Raw genomic sequence first — 21,898 nt, 5'->3', positions numbered from 1 at the left:
GAAAAATGTGTGGATGAAAAATCGACGAGGACAAGATTCGAACCCACGTGTACACAGCACGAAAGATAAACAGTCCATCGCTTTAGTCACGCGGCCACTTCGTCCCACTGGTTCAGACGCCAATACGACTCAATTTGTTTTGCATCCATGAACTGATGGAAATTATCTGCCTCGTTCGTTTCAAACTGGTGTTCAACGATGGAAATGAAGCGATGGTGGTATAGTGGTGAGCATAGTTGCCTTCCAAGCAGTTGATTCGGGTTCGATTCCCGGCCATCGCAGTAATTGTTAGCTCGGATGTCTTGACATCGTGAGTTTCAAATTGAGAAAAACTGGTCAACAGTTTCTCACTTGAGTGTATGTGTAATTATCTAACTGAGGTGTATCAGATGCCAAAAGGTCCGGAAAGGTAGACATGGAGCTGATGCTTCCTCTTGTGGCGCATTCTAAAACGAGAGGTCATGACCTTAGAATAAAAGATCGCAAATTAAAAAAGAGTAGAGGAAAAACTACTTCTCGCAAAGGGTGTGAGTCTGTGGAATTCGGTACCCCAGAGTGTGTTGGATGCAGGGAGACTGAGTAAATTTCATGAGGTGTTAGAGAGATTTTTATTGGTGAGGAGTTGAAGGGTTGTGGAGAACGGGCCAGACGGTGGAGTTGAGGCCAGGATGGGATCAGCCAAGATCACATGAAATGTGTTCGGCTCACGAAGCTAAATTGCCTACTCCAGCTCCGAAGTCTTGTTTTCCAGAGAGGATGTGTTCTGGCTAAAGCGCAATCGACCTCTTCATCTGAAACATTGTCGGTAGCAGATGAGGAACATATCAGCACGATAGAATGGCGGGGCAGACTCGATGTGTCTAATGGCTTAATTCTGCTCCTGATATTTTATGAACGTATCTTTTGCGCGACTTCGTGAGTTTCAAACTGAGGGGAAGAAACAGTTTCCAAATCAGAATTTATGCGCAATTAGAGCAGTGAGTTAAATAAGTAACTTTCTCACCTATTTGTAATGTGATTTCAACATGAATAGTGTTCGACTATTAACCACCCCCAAGCCCTTAAACAAAAGCTAAAAATCACAGCACTTTTACTTTATGCTCGTGACATGGACCAAACAGAGACAGAGCAGACACGTTTCAGCCGAGGATGGGATTCGAACCCACGTGCGCAGAGCGCAAAGGATTATTGTGCAGCCCCTTAACCACGTGGTACAACTACTTTACTTCATGAAACATTAATGTCCGATCTTCTCACAGACAAGCAGCCGACGCACTCCTCCAGTGGACAAATAGAATGAAATTAATCCAGGAGAGGTAGCAGAAGGTAATTGTGGGAGAAGTCAGCCCGGTCACCTCGCCGAGACTGTGGATAGCCGAAGAAGAACTGGTGTCAATGAGCGGTTCAGCCCCAAACACGTCTGCCTCCGTTCGGTCCTCTAACCCAACTGGATGCATTCTGGCCTGACAACTTGTAATAGACTGTCACATCAGTGATTGTGGATCCACCTTGGAAAAATGAGTCACATTTCGCGGAAACAGTGGATAAAAATCACAGCATTTTTACTTTATGCTCGTGACATGGACCAAACAGAGACATAGCAGACACGTTTCAGCCGAGGATGGGATTCGAACCCACGTGTGCAGAACACAATAGCTTATCAGTCGATCGCCTTTACCGCGGCCCACAAGCGCGCAAGTTAACGGGTCTTCACTCGTTTTGCATCCATGAACAGATGGAAAGTATCGGCCTCCATCTATTCCACCTGGTGTTCAAATTTGGAAATGCAGCGATGGTGGTGCAGTGGTCAGCACAGCTTTCTTCCAAGCAGTTGTACCGGGTTCGGATCCCGGCCATCGCAGTAATAGTTGTATCGGATGATTTTGCGCGACACCATGAGTTTCAAACTGAGGAAGACTGGCCAACAGTTTCTCACTCAGAATCTATGCGCAATTATCTAATTGAGGTGTATAAGATGCCAAAAGGTATGGATAAAGTAGACGTGGGGCTGATGCTTCCTCTTATGGGGCATTCTAAATCGAGAGGTCATAGTTTTAGAATAAGAGATTGCAAATTTAAAAAGATTTGAGGAAAAACTACTTCTCCCAAAGGGTTGTGATTTTGTGGACTTCGCTACCCCAGGGTGCGTTGCATACAGGGAGAGTGAGTAAAGTTAAGGGGGGGGTTAGAGAGATGTTTATTGGTAATGAGTTGATGGGTTATGGAGAACGGGCAGGATGGTGGAGTTGAGGCCAGGATGGCATAAGCCAGGATCACCTGGAAGGTGTTAGGCTCAGTAGGCTAAATTGCCTACTCCCGCTCCAAAGACGTGTGTTCTCGGGAGGAGGTGCTCTGGCTGATATTGCAATCGACCACTTCATCTGTAACTTTGTAGGTAGCAAATGAGGAACAACTCAGCCATGATAGAATGGCGTGCAGACTCGATCGGTCTAATGGCTTAATTCTGCTCCTATACCTTATGAACTTATCTCTTGCGCGACTTTGTGAGTTTCAAATTGAGAGGAAGAAGCAATTTCGAACTCAGGATTTATGCGCAATTAGGGCAGGGAGTGAAATAAGTAACTTTCTCACCTTTTTATAACGTGGTATCAACATGGACAGTGTTGGACGAAATCGCCACCCTCCAAGCCCTTGAACAAATGCTAAAAATCACAGCATTTTTACTTTTTGCTCATGAAGTGGACCAAACAGAGACACAACAGACACATTACAGACGAGGATGGGATTTCATTCCACGTGTGTAGAGTACAATGGATTATTGTGCATCTCATTAACCACATGATACAACTCCTTTACTTTATTGAATTTTAATACGCGATCTTCTTACAGGCAAGTAGCTAAAGAACCCCTCCCGTCTACAAACAGGAGGAGGTTCATCCTGGAGAGCTGGCTGAAGAGAATTAGGGGAGAAGTCATCCCGGTAACCTCAACTGTACTGTGGGTAGCCGAGGAACTGGTGTCAAGGAGCGGTTCCACTGTAAACGTATCCACATGCACATATAGTGACGAAGATTGTCAGGTTCAGATTGTCTCTTTCACTCTCACTCATTACCTGAGAGTGACAGGAACCCCCCATTTACAAACGGGACCAGAGAAGGGCAGAGCGAATGCACCTCACTCCCACATACAACATGTTGACGGATTCAACACAACCAAAATATAAGAAAAGATCATCACCAAATATTATGTTCTCATAAATCCCGCCGTCCCAAGTTCAATATAATATAAACAATTGTTATCAGTTGTGTGTCACTCTGACCTGCGAACTTCGTTCCACCAGAGTGTGCTGACATCTATTGGCCACGACACAGAACCGCAACAGAGCGGGGGAGATTCACATGAACTGTCGGTGTTGCAGAAACAGGTCAACATGAAGAACCGGTGATAGAATGTGATCGGCAGGACTGAGAGGTGTTAGAAGTAAGTAAAATTTAAACAATCTATATTCATGTATTTCCCAATGGAGTTGGTAGAATTTGGAAGTGTTTATCTTGAGGATCAATATTAAGACGAATAGCAGAAATGTTTTTAAGTGAAATCTGGACGAGTACAGGAGGGAGAATGGATTTCAGAGACAAACAAATAATGTTGCATGAAGTAGTCCATAGAATCCACCAATTCTATAGTCTGGGTGTCGGATCTCCTGGAGCACTGTAACAATTAGAGAAGTGTCTGTTTTCAATTATGAGCATTGTGGAGAGGACGAATAACAATTTGCAGTATTTTCAGACACTGACAGATACTGACAGCAACTGAGACTGACAGAAAGTAACAATCTGTCAGGTAAATCACACTCACAGATAAGAACTGAGACTGACAGATGCAATCAGACACTTACAGACAGTAACCCACACTGACAGATACAATTGTACCTTCACACACAGTATCAAACACTGAAAGATACAATCACAACTCACATACACTGAAATACACTGATAGCTACAATCACACACTAACAGGCATTAACAGATACTAACAGTTACAATCACAACTCACAGACATTTACACACGCTGATACTTCCAATCAGCGTGTGGCTGTTTAGCACAGGGCTAAATCGCTGGCTTTGAAAGTAGACCAAGGCAGGCCAGCAGCACAGTTCAATTCACGTGACAGCCTCCCCGAACAGGCGCCGGAATGTGGCGACTAGGGGCTTTTCACAGTAACTTCATTTGAAGCTTACTTGTGACAATAGGCGATTTTCATTTCATTTCATTTTCATACACTCACAGTCACAGACACTGACTGGTAGAATTGCACACTTACAGACAGTGACAGGCACTGATGCACTCGCCCAGAACCCTCCTCTGCCGCTTCCACTGGGTGAATTTCCTCCTGTTTGTCCACTGGAGGGATTCTTCTGCTAAGTATCTGTGAAGGCTGCACCGTAAACAGCGGGGGAGAGAGATTCCAGTCGCCAGGATGCAACTCTCCAATTGGATACTTCACGTTGCTCACACTCGTTTAGAGAATCATTAAATGGTAACAGATCAGGGTGAGTCCATTCCGCCCACCGTGTCCATGACAATCGCCTAGAGCTGGCGTATAGTACCGTGATACAAACAGAAAATGCTGGAAAATCCCAACATGCCTGGCAGCAGCTGGGTTGAGCGAAACAGAGAATGGGAAACAGGGTCATTCTGAATTCGGAATAGTAACTCTCTTCCTCTCTCCACAGATGTTACCATACCAGACGATTTGTCCAGCAATTTCTATTTGTCTTTCAGGATTTTGTGGAGAATCTCCATAGCAGCATTGCCCTCGTGCCCGGCGCTTCTATTTACAAAGACTTGTCCCTTCTGTCTATTGTTCTGTTCCCTGTGGAGGCCAACAAACCAGAAAAAGCCAAATTTACCCAATAATCCCGATAAGGAAAGCAAGGGGCAAAAGGGAGTTCCTTTTGATTTTACTTTAACAACCAAACCAAATTCAACAGGAATTAAGAAGTCAGTTGAGTTGATAAAATAAGCTTTGCTTGGGAGGTAATGGTAAGATGGTTTCAGCGGAATACTGATCTCCGGCTTGTTCGTTGATCTAGGGGTATGATTCTCGCTTAAGGTCTTCTGATCGGCAAAATGCGATTGGTCCCGGGTTCAAACCCCCGCCGAGCCCTGCAAGGACTTTATAACATCTGTGCGATCGATATGGTCCCATTGACTGAACTCAGGAGCAGTTTGGAGGAAAAGGAGGGAGGGGCGAAGGTCATGTTTGGAGCTTAACCGCTCCTTGACATCAGTTCTTCGGCTGTCCACAGTACAGTCGAGGTGACTCAGTTGACCTCTTCCACAATCCTTCTCTGTCGCCTCCACTGGATGAATTTCCTTCTGTTTTGTCCACTGGAGGTGTTCTTCGGCTACATGTCTGTGAAAGTAGCACCGGTAGCATCTGTGGAGGGAGATTACATACGCCAGGGTGCAACTCTCCAATTGGATACTTCCCGTTGCTAACTCTTGTTTAGAGAATCATAAAATGGTTACAGATCAGGATGAGTCCATTCCGCCCACCGTGCCCATGACAGCCGCCTAGAGCTGGCGTGTAATCCCGTGATAAAAACAGAAAATGCTGGAAATCCTTAACAGGCCTGGCAGCAGCTATGGAGATGGAAACAGAGAATGGGAGGGAGTTTCATACTGGATTCGGAACTGTAACTGTCTTTCTCTCTCCACAGATGTTGCCATACCAGTCGAGTTATCCAACATTTTCTATTTCTCTTTCAGGATTTTATGAAGAATCTGCATAGCGGCATTGCCCTTGTGCTCGACTCTTCTATTTGTAAAGACTGCTCACTTATATCTATTGTTCTGTTCGCAGTGGACGCCACCAAACCAGAAAGAATCAAATTGACCCAGTGATCCCGATATAAAACCAAGGGACAAAAAGTCTTTCTTTTGATTTTACATCAGCAAGGAAACAAAATTTAACAGGAATTAAGAAGCACATTGACTTGATAAAATAAGCTTTGCTTCGGAGGAAATGGTAAATTGTTTCAGTGGAATGCACAAAGCGATTTAAATTCTATATTCATCGTCATTTCATTTCAAACTTGATGTGCTTTTACTATTTTTGAACCCTGTATCTGAGTGCCAGAGTCACAGATCTGATTATCCAGTCAATAACTGATCTTTTCCTGTTAGGTTTTTCTGTGCCAATTTAAGCAGGATTCTCACGTCCTGAGGCCGCCTCTTCCCCGGTGAATGGGAGGCATTGGATCTTCCTGGGGTGAACATTTTGCTGGAGAAATGTAACCTCGTGCAGGAAAAGTTAATATCAGCAGTGTGATTCGGACCCATGCCTCCAGAGGAGACTGTGACCTTAACGCAGTGACTTCGAACCCTCGACCATCCTGACGCGCTGTCGCAAAAGATATGCTGCGTGCACAAATCGATTAAAATTCTATCTTCGTCGTCATTTAATTTCAAGCTAGAAACAAGTAGCAGGTGAAAGGTACTGAGGGAGATAGTAAATGGGTGACCAAAAGACAGAGCAAGAGTAGGAAGGCAGTGCAGGTGTCCTCTGCGGTCATCTCCCTGCAAAACAGATATACCGCATTGGATACTGTTGAGGGAGATGGCTCACCAGGGGAAGACAGCAGCAGCCAGGTTCATGGCACCGTGGCTGGCTCTGCTGCGCAGCTGGGCAGGAAGAAGAATGGCAGGGCTATAGTGATAGGGGACTCAATTGTAAGGGGAATAGACAGGCGGTTCTGCGGACGCAATCGAGACTCCAGGATGGTATGTTGCCTCCCTGGTGCAAGGGTCAAGGATGTCTCGGAGCGGCTGCAGGACATTCTGGAGGGGGGGGGGGGGGAGGGTGAACAGCCAGCTGTCGTGGTGCACATATGCACCAACGATATAGGTAAAAAACGGGACAAGGTCCTACAAGCTGAATTTAGGGAGCTAGGAGGAAAACTAAAAAGTAGGACCTCAAAGGTAGTAATCTCAGGATTGTTACCAGTGCCACGAGCTAGTCAGAGTAGGAGTGTCAGGATAGAGAGGATGAATACGTGGTTCGAGAGATGGTGCAAGAGGGAGGGATTCAAATTCCTGGGACATTGGAACCGGTTCTGGGGGAGGTGGGACCAGTACAAACCGGACGGTCTGCACCTGGGCAGTACTGGAACTGATGCCCTAGGGGGGGGGGGGGGTGTTTGCTAGAGCTGTTGGGGAGAGTTTAAACTAATGTGGCAGAGGGATGGGAACCGATGCAGGAAGTTGGAAGGTTGTAAAACAGGGACAGAAATAAAAGGCAGTAATGGGGAAAGTGTAAGGCAGAGAAGCCATAGTCAAAAATCAAAAAGGGCGACGGTACAAGGTACAGTGACTGAGGGGAGCTCAGTGAATAGGACCACGAATAATAAAAGAAATAAAACGGGAAGTGAAAACATTAATATTAAGCGACGCGGCAGGTTGTTACAGGAAGATATGGGTTCGATGACAAGGAAAATTAGGAGAAAGGTTAAGAGGAAATATAACTTAGGAGAGGTTACTGATCGAGGTGTTAAGATTCAGAACAGAGGTAAAAAAGCCAACATAAGTGTACTTTACCTGAATGCTCGTATTATTCAGAATAAGGTAAATGAGTTGATGGCGCAAATCGTCGTGAATGACTATGATTTAGTGGCCATTACTGAAACATGGTTAAAGGATGGACACGACTGGGAGTTAAATATCCGAGGGTATCAAACCTTTCGGAAGGACAGAGTGGATGGTAAGGGAGGTGGTGTAGCTCTGTTATTTAAGGATGACATCCGGGCAACAGTAAGGGGTGACACCGGTGCTATGGAGGATAAGGTTGAATCCATTTGGGTGGAAATCAGGAATAGTAAGGCGAAAAAGTCACTGATAGGAGTAATCTATAGGCCACCAAATAGTAACATTATGGTGGGGCAGGCAATAAACAATGAAATAGCAGATGCATGTAGAAATGGTACAGCAGTTATCATGGGGGATTTTAATCTACATGTTGATTGGTTTAACCAGGTCAGTCAAGGCAGCCTTGAGGAGGAGTTTATAGAATGTATCCGCGATAGTTTCCTAGGTGGAACCTACGAGGGAACAAGCGGTCCTAGATCTGGTCCTGTGTAATGAGACAGGATTGATTCAGGATCTCAGAGTTAGGGAACCTTTCGGAAGGAGCGATCACAATATGATGGAATTTAAAATACAGATGGAGGGTGAGAAGGTACAATCAAGCACTAGTGTTTTGCGCTTAAACAAAGGAGATTACAATGGGATGAGAGAAGAACTAGCTAAGATAGACTGGGAGCAAATATTTTATTGTGAAACAGTTGAGAAACAGTGGAGAACCTTCCAAGTGATTTTTCACAGTGCTCAGCAAAGGTAGATACCAACAAAAAGGAAGGGCGGTAAAAAGAGGGAAAATCGACCGTCGATATCTAAGGGAATAAGGGAGAGTATCAAATTGAAGGATAAAACATACAAAGTAGCAAAGATCAGTGGGAGACTAGAGGACTGGGAAATCTTTAGGGGGCAACTGAAAGCTACTAAAAAAAGCTATAAAGAAGAGTAAGATAGATTATGAGAGTAAACTTGCTCAGAATATAAAAACAGATAGTAAAGGTTTCTACAAATACATAAAACAAAAAAGAGTGGCTAAGGTAAATATTTGTCCTTTAGAGGATGAGAAGGGAGATTTAGTAATGGGAGATGAGGAAATGGCTGAGGAACTGAACAGGTTTTTTGGGTCGGTCTTCACAGTGGAAGACACAAATAACATGCCAGTGACTGATGGAAATGAGGCTATGACAGGTGAGGACCTTGAGAGTATTGTTATCACCAAGGAGGTAGTGATGGGCAAGCTCATGGGGCTAAAGGTAGACAAGTCTCCTGGACCTGATGGAATGCATCCCAGAGTGCTAAAAGGGATGGCTAGGGAAATTGCAAATGCACTAGTGATAATTTACCAAAATTATCTGGGGCCGTCCCGGCGGATTGGAAATTAGCAAACGTGACACCACTGTTTAAAAAAGGAGGTAGGCAGAAAGCGGGTAATTATAGGCCAGTGAGCTTAACTTCGGTAGTAGGGAAGATGCTGGTATCTATCATCAAGGAAGAAATAGCGAGGCATCTGGATGGAAATTGTCCCACTGGACAGACGCAGCATGGGTTCATAAAGGGCAGGTCGCGCCTAACTAATTTAGTGGAATATTTTGAGGACATTAACAGTGCGGTAGATAACGGGGAGCCAATGGATGTGGTATATCTGGTATATCTGGATTTCCAGAAAGCCTTTGACAAGGTGCCACACAAAAGGTTGTTGCATCAGATAAAGATGCATGGCATTAAGGGGAAAGTAGTAGCATGGATAGAGGATTGGTTAATTAATAGAAAGCAAAGAGTGGGGATTAATGGGTGTTTCTCTGGTTGGCAATCAGTAGCTAGTGGTGTCCCTCAGTGATCAGTGTTGGGCCCACAACTGTTCACAATTTACATCGATGATTTGGAGTTGGGGACCAAGGGCAATGTGTCCAAGTTTGCATACGACACTAAGATAAGTGGTAAAGCAAAAAGTGCAGAGGATATTGGAAGTCTGCAGAGGGATTTGGATAGGCTAAGTGAATGGGCTAGGGTCTGGCAGATGGAATACAATGTTGACAAATGTGAGGTTATCCATTTTGGTAGGAATAACAGCAAAAGAGATTATTATTTAAATGATAAAATATTAAAACATGCTGCTGTGCAGAGAGACCTGGGTGTTCTAGTGCATGAGTCTCAAAAAGTTGGTTTTCAGGTGCAACAGGTGATTAAGAAGGCAAATGGAATTTTGTCCTTCATTGCTAGAGGGATGGAGTTTAAGACTGGGGAGGTTCTGCTGCAATTGTATAAGGTGTTAGTGAGGCCACACCTAAAGTATTGTGTTCAGTTTTGGTCTCCTTGCTTGAGAAAGGACGTACTGGCACTGGAGGGTGTGCAGAGGAGATTCACTAGGTTAATCCCAGAGCTGAAGGGGTTGGATTACGAGGAGAGGTTGAGTAGACTGGGACTGTACTCATTGGAATTTAGAAGGATGAGGGGGGGGGATCTTATAGAAACATATGAGATTATGAAGGGAATAGAAAGGATAGATGCGGGCAGGTTGTTTCCACTGGCGGGTGAAAACAGAACTAGGGGGCATAGCCTCAAAATAAGGGGAAGTAGATTTAGGACTGAGTTTAGAAGGAACGTCTTCACCCAAAGCGTTGTGAATCTATGGAATTCCTTGCCCAGTGAAGCAGTAGAGGCTCCTTCATTAAATGTTTTTAAGATAAGGATAGATAGTTTTTTGAAGAATAAAGGGATTAAGGGTTATGGTGTTCGGGCCGGAAAGTGGAGCTGAGTCCACAAAAGATCAGCCATGATCTCATTGAATGGTGGAGCAGGCTCGAGGGGCCAGATGGCCTACTCCTGCTCCTAGTTCTTATATTATCCAGTTATGAACTGGGCTTCTCCCTGTGAGGTCTTGCTGTGCGAATGTAAGCAGGAATCTCATTCCCGGAGGCCACCGCTGACCCATTGAATCTTCCTGGGGTTGCACATTTTGCTGGAGAAACGTAACCACGTGGAGGAAAAGTTAATGTCAGAAGTAGGATTCGAACCCACCCCTCCAGAGGAGACTGCAACCTTAACGCAGCGCCTTCGACCGCTAGGCCATCCTGACGCGCTGTAACCAAAGATATGCTCCATCGGCGAATCGATTTAAATTAAATTTTCATCTTCATTTCATTTCAAACTAGATGTGGTTTTACTATTTTTGAACGCCAGCCAGACTCTTGTATCTGAGTGCGATCGTTCTCCAACACGCTGTGTGTTAAGGAGCTCTCATTTCTGCATTGATCAGTTTGCTCTATTCAACAAAGTCCGTACTGCCGCCTACCTGTTCCTCACACGAAGGTATTACGAGTCTAAGATCTGAGCGGCGTGATGGATCCAATTATACAGTTGAATCTTGGCGACTGGAATCTCTCTGCACAGCTGCTTCTGGTGCTGCTTTCACAGGCTAGTAGCCTAATAGCCCCTCCAGTGTCCAAACACGAGGATGTTCATGCTGTAAAGGCGGCAGAAGAACATTCTGGGAGAAGCCAACTTATTCACATCCGCCAATACAACATGCCAGACTATTTACAACAAGGGAAGTGGAAATTTACGCGGAGTCCTGGGATCATTATTAATTCCTGATCCAGAGTTACTGAGCAGATCATGCCGTCATGAACTTGGCTTCTGCCTGTGGGAACTTGCTGTGCGAATTTAAGCACGAATCTCACGTCCCGAGGCCACCGCTTCCCCTTTGAATGGGAGGTATTGGATCTTCCTGGGCCTGAACATTTTGCTGGAGAAATGTAAGCACGTGGAAGAAAAGTTAATGTCGGAGGTGGCATTCGAACCCTCGCCTCCAGCAAGACAGTTCGGCCATCCTGACGAGCTGGGTGAAATGTTATGCTCCGTGCACAAATAGACATAGACATAGAACATACAGTGCTGTAGGAGGCCATTCGGCCCATCGAGTCTGCACCGACCCACCTAAGCCCTCAATTCCACCCTATCACCCTCATCCCGCAACCGGATAATCCTTCCTACCTTTGTGGACACGAAGGGCAATTTTGCATGGCCAATTCACCTAGCCTGCACGTCTATGGGCTGGAGGAGGAAACCGGAGCACCCGGGGTGAAATTCACGCAGACACAGGGAGAACATGCAGACTCCGCACAGACAGTGACCGAAGCCGGGAATCGAAACTGGAACCCTGGTGCTGTGAAGCAACTGTGCTAACCACGATGCTACCTTGCTGTCCAAAATTTCGAAATAAATTTCTTCTGCGATGGCCGAGAATCGAACACGGGTCAACTGCTTGGAAGGCAACTGTGCTCACCACTGTACCACCATCGCTCACAGACCCGCTTTGAATTATATCTTCATTCGCATTTTCTTTCTAATCAGTTGTGCTTTTCCTATTTTTGAACACCAGCCATAATTCTGAATCTGAGTACCGTCCTTCTCCAAGCCGCTGGGGGCTAAGGAGCTTCGCATTGATGCATTGATCAGTTTGCTGCAATCAACAAAGACCGAACTCCCGCCGACCTGTTCCTCACACGACGGTATTGAGAGTCTAAGATCTGAGCGGCGTGAAGGATCCAATTATACAGTTGCATCCTTGCGACTGGAAACTCTCTCCACAGCTGATTCTGGTGCTGCTTTCACAAACAAGTAGCCAAAGAACCCTTCAGTGTCAAAACAGGAGGTCGCTCATGCTGTAAAGGCGGCAGAAGAACTTTCTGGAAGAAGCCAACTGATTCACGTCCGACAATCCAACCAGCCAGACTATTTACAACAAGGGAAGTGGAAACTTACCCGGAGTCCTGGGATCAGTATTAATTCCTCAACCAGAGTCACTTAGCAGATCATCCAGTTATGAACTGGGCTTCTGCCTGTGGGGTCTTGCTGTGCGAATATCAGCAGGAATCTCATTCCAGGAGGCCACCGCTTCCTCATTGAATGGGAGGTATTGGACCTTCCTGGTGTTGCAAATTTTGCTGGAGGAACGTAACCACGTGGAAGAAAAGGGACTGTCAGAAGTGGGATTCGAACCACGCCTCCAGAGAAGGCTGCTACCTTAACGCAGCGCCCACGACCGCTCGGCCAGCCCGACGCACGGCGGCCGAAGATTTGCTCCATGTGCAAATCGATTTAAATTTAATTTTCATCTTCATTTCATTTCAAACTAGATGTGGTTTTACTATTTTTGAACGCCAACCAGACTCTTGCATCTGAGTGCGATCGTTCTCCAACGCGCTGTGTGTAAAGGAGCTCTCATTTCTGCATTGATCAGTTTGCTCCAATCAACAAAGTCCGTACTGCCGTCTAACTGTTCCTTACACGAAGGTATTAAGAGTATAAGATCTGGGTGGCGGGAAGGATCCAATGAGACAGTTGCATCCTGGCGACTGGAATCTCTCTGCACAGCTGCATCTGGTGCTGCTTTCACAGTCAAGGAGCCGAATAACGCCTCCAGTGTCCAAACACGAGGATGTTCATGCTGTAAAGGCGGCAGAATAACTTTCTGGAAGAAGCCAACTGATTCACGTCCTACAATCCAACCAGCCAGACTATTTACATCAAGGGAAGTGGAAATTTACCCGGAGTCCTGGGATCAGCATTAATTCCTCACCCAGAGTCACTGAGCCGATCATCCAGTCATGAACTGGGCTTCTGACTGTGGGGTCTTGCTGTGCGAATTTAAGTACGAACTTCGCGTCCCGAGGCCACCGCTTCCCCATTGAATGGGAGGTATTAGATCTTCCTGGGGTTGAACAATTTTTGGAGAAATGTAACCTCGTGAAAAAAAGGGAATGTCAGAAGTAGGATTCTAACACTCGCCTCCAGAGGAGTCTGCGATCTTAACGCAGCGCCTTCGACTGCTCGGCCACCCTGACGAGCTGCAGGAAATGTTATGAACCGTGCACAAATAGACAGAGAACAGACAGTGCAGAAGGAGTACATTCGGCCCATCGAGTCTGCATCGATCCACTTAAGACCTCAATTCCATCCTATCACCCTCACCCCGCAACCCAATAATCCTTCCTACCTTTTTGGACACTCAGGGCAATTACGCATGACCAATTCCCGGAGCCAGCTCGTCTTTATGCTGTGGGAGGAAACCGGAGCACCTGGGGTGAAATTCACGCAGACATGGGGAGAACGTGCAGACGCTGCACAGACAGTGATCCAAGCCGGGAATCGAACCTGGAACCCTGGAGCTGTGAAACAACTGTGCTAACCACGGTGCTACCTTGCTGCCCAAAATTTCGAAATAAAGTTTTCTGCGATGGCTGGGAATCGAACCCCGATCAACTGCTTGGAAGGCAGCTATGCTCACCATTATACCACCAGCGCTCACTGAAGAACTTTAAATTCTATCTTCATTGTCATTTCATTTCTAATCAGTTGTGCTTTTCCTATTTTTGAACACCAGCCAGAGTCCTGTATCTGAGTGCCGTCCTTCTCCAAGCCGCTGGGGGTTAAGGAGCTTCGCATTGTTGCATTGATCATTTTGCTGCAATCAACAAAGACCGAACTCCCGCCGATCTGTTCCTCACACGAAGGTATTGAGAGTCTAAGATCTGAGCGGCGGGAAGGATCCAATTATACAGTTGCATCCTTGCGACTGGAATCTCTCTCCACAGCTGCTTCTGGTGCTGCTTTCACAAACAAGTAGCCAGAAAACCCTTCAGTGTCCAAACAGGAGGACGTTCATCCAGTAAAGGCGGCAGAAGAGTTTTCTGGGAGATGTCGACTGAGACACCTCGACAATCCAACCAGCCAGACTATTTACAACAAGAGACGAGACATTTGCCCGGAATCCTGGAATCATTATTAATTCCACAAATAGAGTCACTGAGCAGATTATCCAGTTATGAACTGAGCTTCTGCCTGTGGGGTCTTGCTGTGCGAATATCAGCAGGAATCTCATTCCAGAAGGCCACCGCTTACCCATTGAATGGGAGGTATTGGATCTTCCTGGCGTTGCAAATTTTGCTGGAGAAACGTAACCACGTGGAGGAAAAGTAAATGTCAAAAGTGGAATTCGAATCCACGCCTCCAGAGGAGAGTGCGACCTTAACGCAGCGCTCTCGACCGCTCGGCCATCCTGACGCACTGTGGCCAAAGATATGCTCCATGCGCAAATCGATTTAAATTTAATTTTCATCTTCATTTCATTTCAAACTAGATGTGGTTTTACTATTTTTGAACGCCAGTCAGACTCTTGCATCTGAGTGCGATCGTTCTCCAACACGCTGTGTGTTAAGGAGCTCTCATTTCTGCATTGATCAGTTTGCTCCAATCAACAAAGTCCGTACTGCCGTCTAACTGTTCCTTACACGAAGGTATTAAGAGTCTAAGATCTGAGTAGCGGGAAGGATCCAATGAGAAGGTTTCATCCTGGCGACTGGAATCTCTCTGCACAGCTGCATCTGGTGCTGCTTTCACAGACAAGTAGCCGAATAACGCCTCCAGTGTCCAAACACGAGGATGTTCATGCTGTAAAGGCGGCAGAAGATCTTTCTGGAAGAAGCCAACTGATTCACGTCCGACAATCCAACTAGCCAGACTATTTACAACAATGGAAGTGGAAATTTACCCGGAGTCCTGGGATCAGTATTAATTCCTCAACCAGAGTCACTGAGCAGATCATCCAGTCATGATCTGGGCTTCTGACTGACGGGTCTTGCTGTGCGAATTGAAGTACGAATCTCGCGTCCCGAGGCCACCGCTTCCCCGTTCAATGGGAGGTATTAGATCTTCCTGGGGTTGAACAATTTTTGGAGAAATGTAACCTCGAGGAAAAAAAGGCAATGTCAGAAGTAGGATTCTAACCCACGCCTCCAGAGGAGACTGCGGTCTTAACGCAGCGCTTTCGACCGCTCGGCCATCCTGACGAGCTGCAGAAAATGTTATGCTCCGTGCACAAATAGACATAGAACATGCAGTGCAGAAGGAGTCCATTCGGCCTATCGAGTCTGCACCGATCCACTTAAGACCTCAATTCCATCCTATCACCCTCACCCAGCAACCCAATAATCCTTTCTAACTTTTTGGACACTAAGGGCAATTAGGCATGACCAATTCCCCTAGCCAGCTCGTCTTTAGGCTGTGGGAGGAAACCGGAGCAACCGGGTTGAAATTCACGCAGACATGGGGAGAACGTGCAGACTCCGCACAGACAGTGACCCAAGCCGGGAATCGAACCTGGAACCCTGGAGCTGCGAAACTACTGTGCCACCTTGCTGCCCAAAATTTCGAAATACGTTTTTTCTGCGATGGCTGGGAATCGAACCCAGGTCAACTGCTTGGAAGACAGCTATGCTCACCATTATACCACCATCGCTCACTGAAGAATTTTAAATTCTATCTTCATTGTCATTTCATTTCTAAACAGTTGTGCTTTAACTATTTTTGAACACCAGCCAGAGTCCTGTATCTGAGTGCCGTCCTTCTCCAAGCCTCTGGGGGTTAAGGAGCTTCGCGTCGTTGCATTGATCAGTTTGCTGCAATCAACTAAGACCGAACTCCCGCCGACCTGTTCCTCACATGAAGATATTGAGAGTCTAAGATCTGAGCGGCGTGAAGGATCCAATTAGCCAGTTGCATCCTTGCGACTGGAATCTCTCTCCACAGCTGCTTCTGGTGCTGCTTTCACAAACAAGTAGCCAGAAAACCCTTCAGTGTCCAAACAGGTGGACGTTCATCCAGTCAAGGCGGCAGAAGAGTTTTCTGGGAGATGTCGACTGAGACACCTCGACATCCAACCAGCCAGACTATTTACAACAAGAGACGAGACATTTACCCGGAATCCTGGGATCATTCTTAATTCCTCAAATCGAGTCATGAGCAGATTATCCAGTGATGAGCTGGGCTTCTGCCTGTGGGATCTTGCTGTGCGAATATCAGCAGGAGTCTCATTCCAGGAGGCCGCCGCTTCCCCATTGAATTGGAGGTATTGGATCGTCCTGGTGTTGCAAATATTGCTGGAGTAACGTAATCACGTGCAGGAAAAGAGAATGTCAGCAGTGGGATTCGAACCCTCGCCTCCAGAGGAGACTGCGACCTTAACGCAGCGCCTGCGACCGCTCGGCCATCCTGACGCACTGTGACCAAGGATATGCTCCATGCGCAAATCGATTTAAATTTAATTTTCATCTTCATTTCATTTCAAACTAGATGTGGTTTTATTATTTTTGAACGCCAGCCAGACTCTTGCATCTGAGTGAGATCGTTCTCCAACGCGCTGTGTGTTAAGGAGCTCTCATTTCTTCATTGATCAGTTTGCTCCAATCAACAAAGTCCGTACTGCCGTTTAACTGTTCCTTACACGAAGGTATTAAGAGTCTAAGATCTGAGAGGCGGGAAGGATCCAATGAGACAGTTGCATTCTGGCGACTGGAATCTCTCTGCACAGCTGCATCTGGTGCTGCTTTCAGAGACAAGTAGCCGAATAACACCTCCAGTGCCAAACACGAGGATGTTCATGCTGTAAAGGCGGCAGAGGAACTTTCTGGAAGAAGCCAGCTGATTCACGCCCGACAATCCAACCAGCCAGACTATTTACAACAAGGGAAGTGGAAATTTACCCGGAGTCCTGGGATCAGTATTAATTCCTCAACCAGAGTCACTGAGCAGATCATCCCGTCATGAACTGGGCTTCTGACTGTGGGGTCTTGCAGTGCGAATTTAAGTACGAATCTCGCGTCCCGAGGCGACCGCTTCCCCATTGAATGGGAGGTATGAGATATTCCTGGGGTTGAACAATTTTTGGAGAAATGCAACCTCGTGGAAAAAAAGGCAATGTCAGAAGTAGGATTCTAACCCACGCCTCCAGAGGAGACTGCGTCCTTAACGCCGCGCCTTCGGCCGCTCGGCCACCCTGACGAGCTGCAGAAACTGTGATGCTCGGTGCACAAATAGACATAGAACATACAGTGCAAAAGGAGTCCATTCGGCCCATCGAGTCTGCACCGATCCACTTAAGACCTCAATTCCATCCTATCACCCTCACCCCGCAACCCAATAATCCTTCCTACCTTTTTGGACACGAAGGGCAATTACGCATTACTAATTCCCCGAACCAGCTCGTCTTTATGCCGTGGGAGGAAACCGGAGCACCCGGGGTGAAATTCACGCAGACATGGGGAGAACGTGCAGACTCCGCACAGACAGTGACCCAAGCCGGGAATCGAACCTGGAACCCTGGAGCTGTGAATCAACTGTGCTACCTTGCTGCCCAAAATTTCGAAATAAGTTTTTTCTGCGATGGCTGGGAATCGAACACAGGTCAACTGCTTGGAAGGCAGCTATGCTCACCATTATACCACCATCGCTCACTGAAGAATTTTAAATTATATCTTCATTGTCATTTCATTTCTAATCAGTTGTGCTTTTCCTATATTTGAACACCAGCCAGAGTCCTGCATCTGAGTGCCGTCCTTCTCCAAGCCGCTGGGGGTTAAGGAGCTTCGCGTCGTTGAATTGATCAGTTTGCTGCAATCAACAAAGACCGAACTCCCGCCGACCTGTTCCTCACACGAAGGTATTGAGAGTCTAAGATCTGAGCGGCGTGAAGGATCCAATTATACAGTTGCAGCCTTGCGACTGGAATCTCTCTCCACAGCTGCTTCTGGTGCTGCTTTCACAAACAAGTAGCCAGAAAACCCTTCAGTGTCCACACAGGAGGACGTTCATCCAGTAAAGGCGGCAGAAGAGTTTTCTGGGAGATGTCGACTGAGACACCTCGACAATCCAACCAGCCAGACTATTTACAACAAGAGACGAGACATTTACCAGGAATCCTGGGATCATTATTAATTCCTCAAATAGAGTCATGAGCAGATTATCCAGTGATGAACTGGGCTTTTGCCTGTGGGGACTTGCTGTGCGAATATCAGCAGGAATCTCATTCCAGGAGGCCACCGCTTCCCCATTGAATGGGAGGTATTGGATCGTCCTGGTGTTGCAAATATTGCTGGAGAAACGTAACCACGTGGAGGAAAAGGGAATGTCAGAAGTGGGATTCGAACCCACGCTTCCAGAGGAGACTGCGACCTTAACGCAGCGCCTTCGACCGCTCGGCCACCCTGACGCACTGTGGCCAAAGATATGCTCCATGCGCAAATCGATTTAAATTTAATTTTCATCTTCATTTCATTTCAAACGAGATGTGGTTTTACTATTTTTGAACGCCAGCCAGACTCTTGCGTCTGAGTGCGATCGTTCTCCAACGCGCTGTGTGTTAAGGAGCTCTCATTTCTGCATTGATCAGTTTGCTCCAATCAACAAAGTCCGTACTGCCGTCTAACTGTTCCTTCCACGAAGGTATTAAGAGTCTAAGATCTGAGTGGCGGGAAGGATCCAATGAGACAGTTGCATCCTGGCGACTGGAATCTCTCTGCACAGCTGCATCTGGTGCTGCTTTCACAGACAAGTAGCCGAATAACGCCTCCAGTGCCAAACACGAGGATGTTCATGCTGTAAAGGCGGCAGAAGAACTTTCTGGAAGAAGCCAGCTGATTCACGTCCGACAATCCAACCAGCCAGACTATTTACAACAATGGAAGTGGAAATTTACCCGGGGTCCTGGTATCAGTATTAATTCGTCAACCAGAGTCACTGAGCATATCATCCAGTCATGAACTGGGCTTCTGACTGTGGGGTCTTGCTGTACGAATTTAAGTACGAATCTCGCGTCCCGAGGCCACCGCTTCCCCATTGAATGGGAGGTATGAGATCTTCCTGGGGTTGAACAATTTTTGGAGAAATGTAACCTCGCGGAAAAAAAGGCAATGTCAGAAGTAGGATTCTAACGCACGCCTCCAGAGGAGACTGCGTCCTTAACCCGCGCCTTCGACCGCTCGGCCACCCTGACGAGCTGCAGAAACTGTTATGCTCGGTGCACAAATAGACATAGAACATACAGTGCAGAAGGAGTCCATTCGGCCCATCGAGTCTGCACCGATCCACTTAAGACCTCAATTCCATCCTATCACCCTCACCCCGCAACCCAATAATCCTTCCTACCTTTTTGGACACTAAGGGCAATTACGCATGACCAATTCCCCTAGCCAGCTCGTCTTTATGCCGTGGGAGGAAACCGGAGCACCCGGGGTGAAATTCACGCAGACATGGGGAGAACGTGCAGACTCCGCACAGACAGTGACCCAAGCCGGGAATCGAACCTGGAACCCTGGAGCTGTGAAACAACTGTGCTACCTTGCTGCCCAAAATTTCGAAATAAGTTTTTTCTGCGATGGCTGGGAATTGAACCCAGGTCAACTGCTTGGAAGGCAGCTATGCTCACCATTATACCACCATCGCTCACTGAAGATTTTTAAATTATATCTTCATTGTCATTTCATTTCTAATCAGTTGTGCTTTTCCTATTTTTGAACACCAGCCAGAGTCCTGCATCTGAGTGCCGTCCTTTTCCAAGCCGCTGGGGGTTAAGGAGCTTCGCGTCGTTGCATTGATCAGTTTGCTGCAATCAACAAAGACCGAACTCCCGCCGACCTGTTCCTCACATGAAGATATTGAGAGTCTAAGATCTGAGCGGCGTGAAGGATCCAATTATACAGTTGCATCCTTGCGGCTGGAATCTCTCTCCACAGCTGCTTCTGGTGCTGCTTTCACAAACAAGTAGCCAGAAAACCCTTCAGTGTCCAAACAGGAGGACGTTCATCCAGTAAAGGCGGCAGAAGAGTTTTCTGGGAGATGTCGACTGAGACACCTCGACAATCCAACCAGCCAGACAATTTACAACAAGAGACGAGACATTTACAAGGAATCCTGGGATCATTATTAATTCCTCAAATAGAGTCATGAGCAGATTATCCAGTGATGAACTGGGCTTTTGCCTGTGGGGTCTTGCTGTGCGAATATCAGCAGGAATCTCATTCCAGGAGGCCACCGCTTCCCCATTGAATGGGAGGTATTGGATCGTCCTGGTGTTGCAAATATTGCTGGAGAAACGTAACCACGTGGAGGAAAAGGGAATGTCAGAAGTGGGATTCGAACCCACACCTCCAGAGGAGACTGCGACCTTAACGCAGCGCCTTCGACCGCTCGGCCATCCTGACGCACTGTGGCCAAAGATATGCCCCATGCGCAAATCGATTTAAATTTAATTTTCATCTTCATTTCATTTCAAACTAGATGTGGTTTTACTATTTTTGAACGCCAGCCAGACTCTTGCGTCTGAGTGCGATCGTTCTCCAACGCGCTGTGTGTTAAGGAGCTCTCATTTCTGCATTGATCAGTTTGCTCCAATCAACAAAGTCCGTACTTCCGTCTAACTGTTCCTTCCACGAAGGTATGAAGAGTCTAAGATCTGAGTGGCGGGAAGGATCCAATGAGACAGTTGCATCCTGGCGACTGGAATCTCTCTGCACATCTGCATCTGGTGCTGCTTTCACAGACAAGTAGCCGAATAACGCCTCCAGTGCCAAACACGAGGATGTTCATGCTGTAAAGGCGGCAGAAGAACTTTCTGGAAGAAGCCAGCTGATTCACGTCCGACAATCCAACCAGCCAGACTATTTACAACAATGGAAGTGGAAATTTACCCGGAGTCCTGGTATCAGTATTAATTCGTCAACCAGAGTCACTGAGCATATCATCCAGTCATGAACTGGGCTTCTGACTGTGCGGTCTTGCTGTACGAATTTAAGTACGAATCTCGCGTCCCGAGGCCACCGCTTCCCCATTGAATGGGAGGTATGAGATCTTCCTGGGGTTCAACAATTTTTGGAGAAATGTAACCTCGTGGAAAAAAAGGCAATGTCAGAAGTAGGATTCTAACGCACGCCTCCAGAGGAGACTGCGTCCTTAACCAGCGCCTTCGACCGCTCGGCCACCCTGACGAGCTGCAGAAACTGTTATGCTCGGTGCACAAATAGACATAGAACATACAGTGCAGAAGGAGTCCATTCGGCCCATCGAGTCTGCACCGATCCACTTAAGACCTCAATTCCATCCTATCACCCTCACCCCGCAACCCAATAATCCTTCCTACCTTTTTGGACACTAAGGGCAATTACGCATGACCAATTCCCCTAGCCAGCTCGTCTTTATGCCGTGGGAGGCAACCGGAGCACCCGGGGTGAAATTCACGCAGACATGGGGAGAACGTGCAGACTCCGCACAGACAGTGACCCAAGCCGGGAATCGAACCTGGAACCCTGGAGCTGTGAAACAACTGTGCTACCTTGCTGCCCAAAATTTCGAAATAAGTTTTTTCTGCGATGGCTGGGAATCGAACCCAGGTCAACTGCTTGGAAGGCAGCTATGCTCACCATTATACCACCATCGCTCACGGAAGAATTTTAAATTCTATCTTCAT

General features: G+C 46.8%; 11 non-coding genes across 11 annotated transcripts; 1 reads left to right on the top strand and 10 right to left on the bottom strand.

The window, feature by feature from the left end:
* Positions 1-209: 209 nt before the first annotated feature.
* trnag-ucc (transfer RNA glycine (anticodon UCC)) lies at positions 210-281 on the top strand. The gene has a single exon. It is a non-coding gene; the product is annotated as a tRNA-Gly (tRNA).
* Positions 282-10,592: 10,311 nt separating this feature from the next.
* trnal-aag (transfer RNA leucine (anticodon AAG)) lies at positions 10,593-10,675 on the bottom strand. The gene has a single exon. It is a non-coding gene; the product is annotated as a tRNA-Leu (tRNA).
* A 1,154-nt stretch (positions 10,676-11,829) lies between these two features.
* On the bottom strand, positions 11,830-11,901 carry trnag-ucc (transfer RNA glycine (anticodon UCC)). The gene has a single exon. It is a non-coding gene; the product is annotated as a tRNA-Gly (tRNA).
* Positions 11,902-15,366: 3,465 nt separating this feature from the next.
* On the bottom strand, positions 15,367-15,449 carry trnal-aag (transfer RNA leucine (anticodon AAG)). The gene has a single exon. It is a non-coding gene; the product is annotated as a tRNA-Leu (tRNA).
* A 377-nt stretch (positions 15,450-15,826) lies between these two features.
* trnag-ucc (transfer RNA glycine (anticodon UCC)) lies at positions 15,827-15,898 on the bottom strand. Its single transcript has one exon. It is a non-coding gene; the product is annotated as a tRNA-Gly (tRNA).
* A 674-nt stretch (positions 15,899-16,572) lies between these two features.
* Positions 16,573-16,655, bottom strand: trnal-aag (transfer RNA leucine (anticodon AAG)). Its single transcript has one exon. It is a non-coding gene; the product is annotated as a tRNA-Leu (tRNA).
* Positions 16,656-17,816: 1,161 nt separating this feature from the next.
* trnag-ucc (transfer RNA glycine (anticodon UCC)) lies at positions 17,817-17,888 on the bottom strand. Its single transcript has one exon. It is a non-coding gene; the product is annotated as a tRNA-Gly (tRNA).
* A 675-nt stretch (positions 17,889-18,563) lies between these two features.
* On the bottom strand, positions 18,564-18,646 carry trnal-aag (transfer RNA leucine (anticodon AAG)). The gene has a single exon. It is a non-coding gene; the product is annotated as a tRNA-Leu (tRNA).
* A 1,160-nt stretch (positions 18,647-19,806) lies between these two features.
* On the bottom strand, positions 19,807-19,878 carry trnag-ucc (transfer RNA glycine (anticodon UCC)). The gene has a single exon. It is a non-coding gene; the product is annotated as a tRNA-Gly (tRNA).
* A 675-nt stretch (positions 19,879-20,553) lies between these two features.
* Positions 20,554-20,636, bottom strand: trnal-aag (transfer RNA leucine (anticodon AAG)). Its single transcript has one exon. It is a non-coding gene; the product is annotated as a tRNA-Leu (tRNA).
* Positions 20,637-21,796: 1,160 nt separating this feature from the next.
* On the bottom strand, positions 21,797-21,868 carry trnag-ucc (transfer RNA glycine (anticodon UCC)). Its single transcript has one exon. It is a non-coding gene; the product is annotated as a tRNA-Gly (tRNA).
* Positions 21,869-21,898: the final 30 nt, after the last annotated feature.

The sequence above is a fragment of the Scyliorhinus torazame genome, chromosome 24 (assembly GCF_047496885.1).
Source record: "Scyliorhinus torazame isolate Kashiwa2021f chromosome 24, sScyTor2.1, whole genome shotgun sequence".
NCBI lineage: Eukaryota > Metazoa > Chordata > Chondrichthyes > Carcharhiniformes > Scyliorhinidae > Scyliorhinus > Scyliorhinus torazame.
Note: the sequence above shows the minus strand (reverse complement) of the source record. Positions and strands in the feature narration are given on the sequence as shown.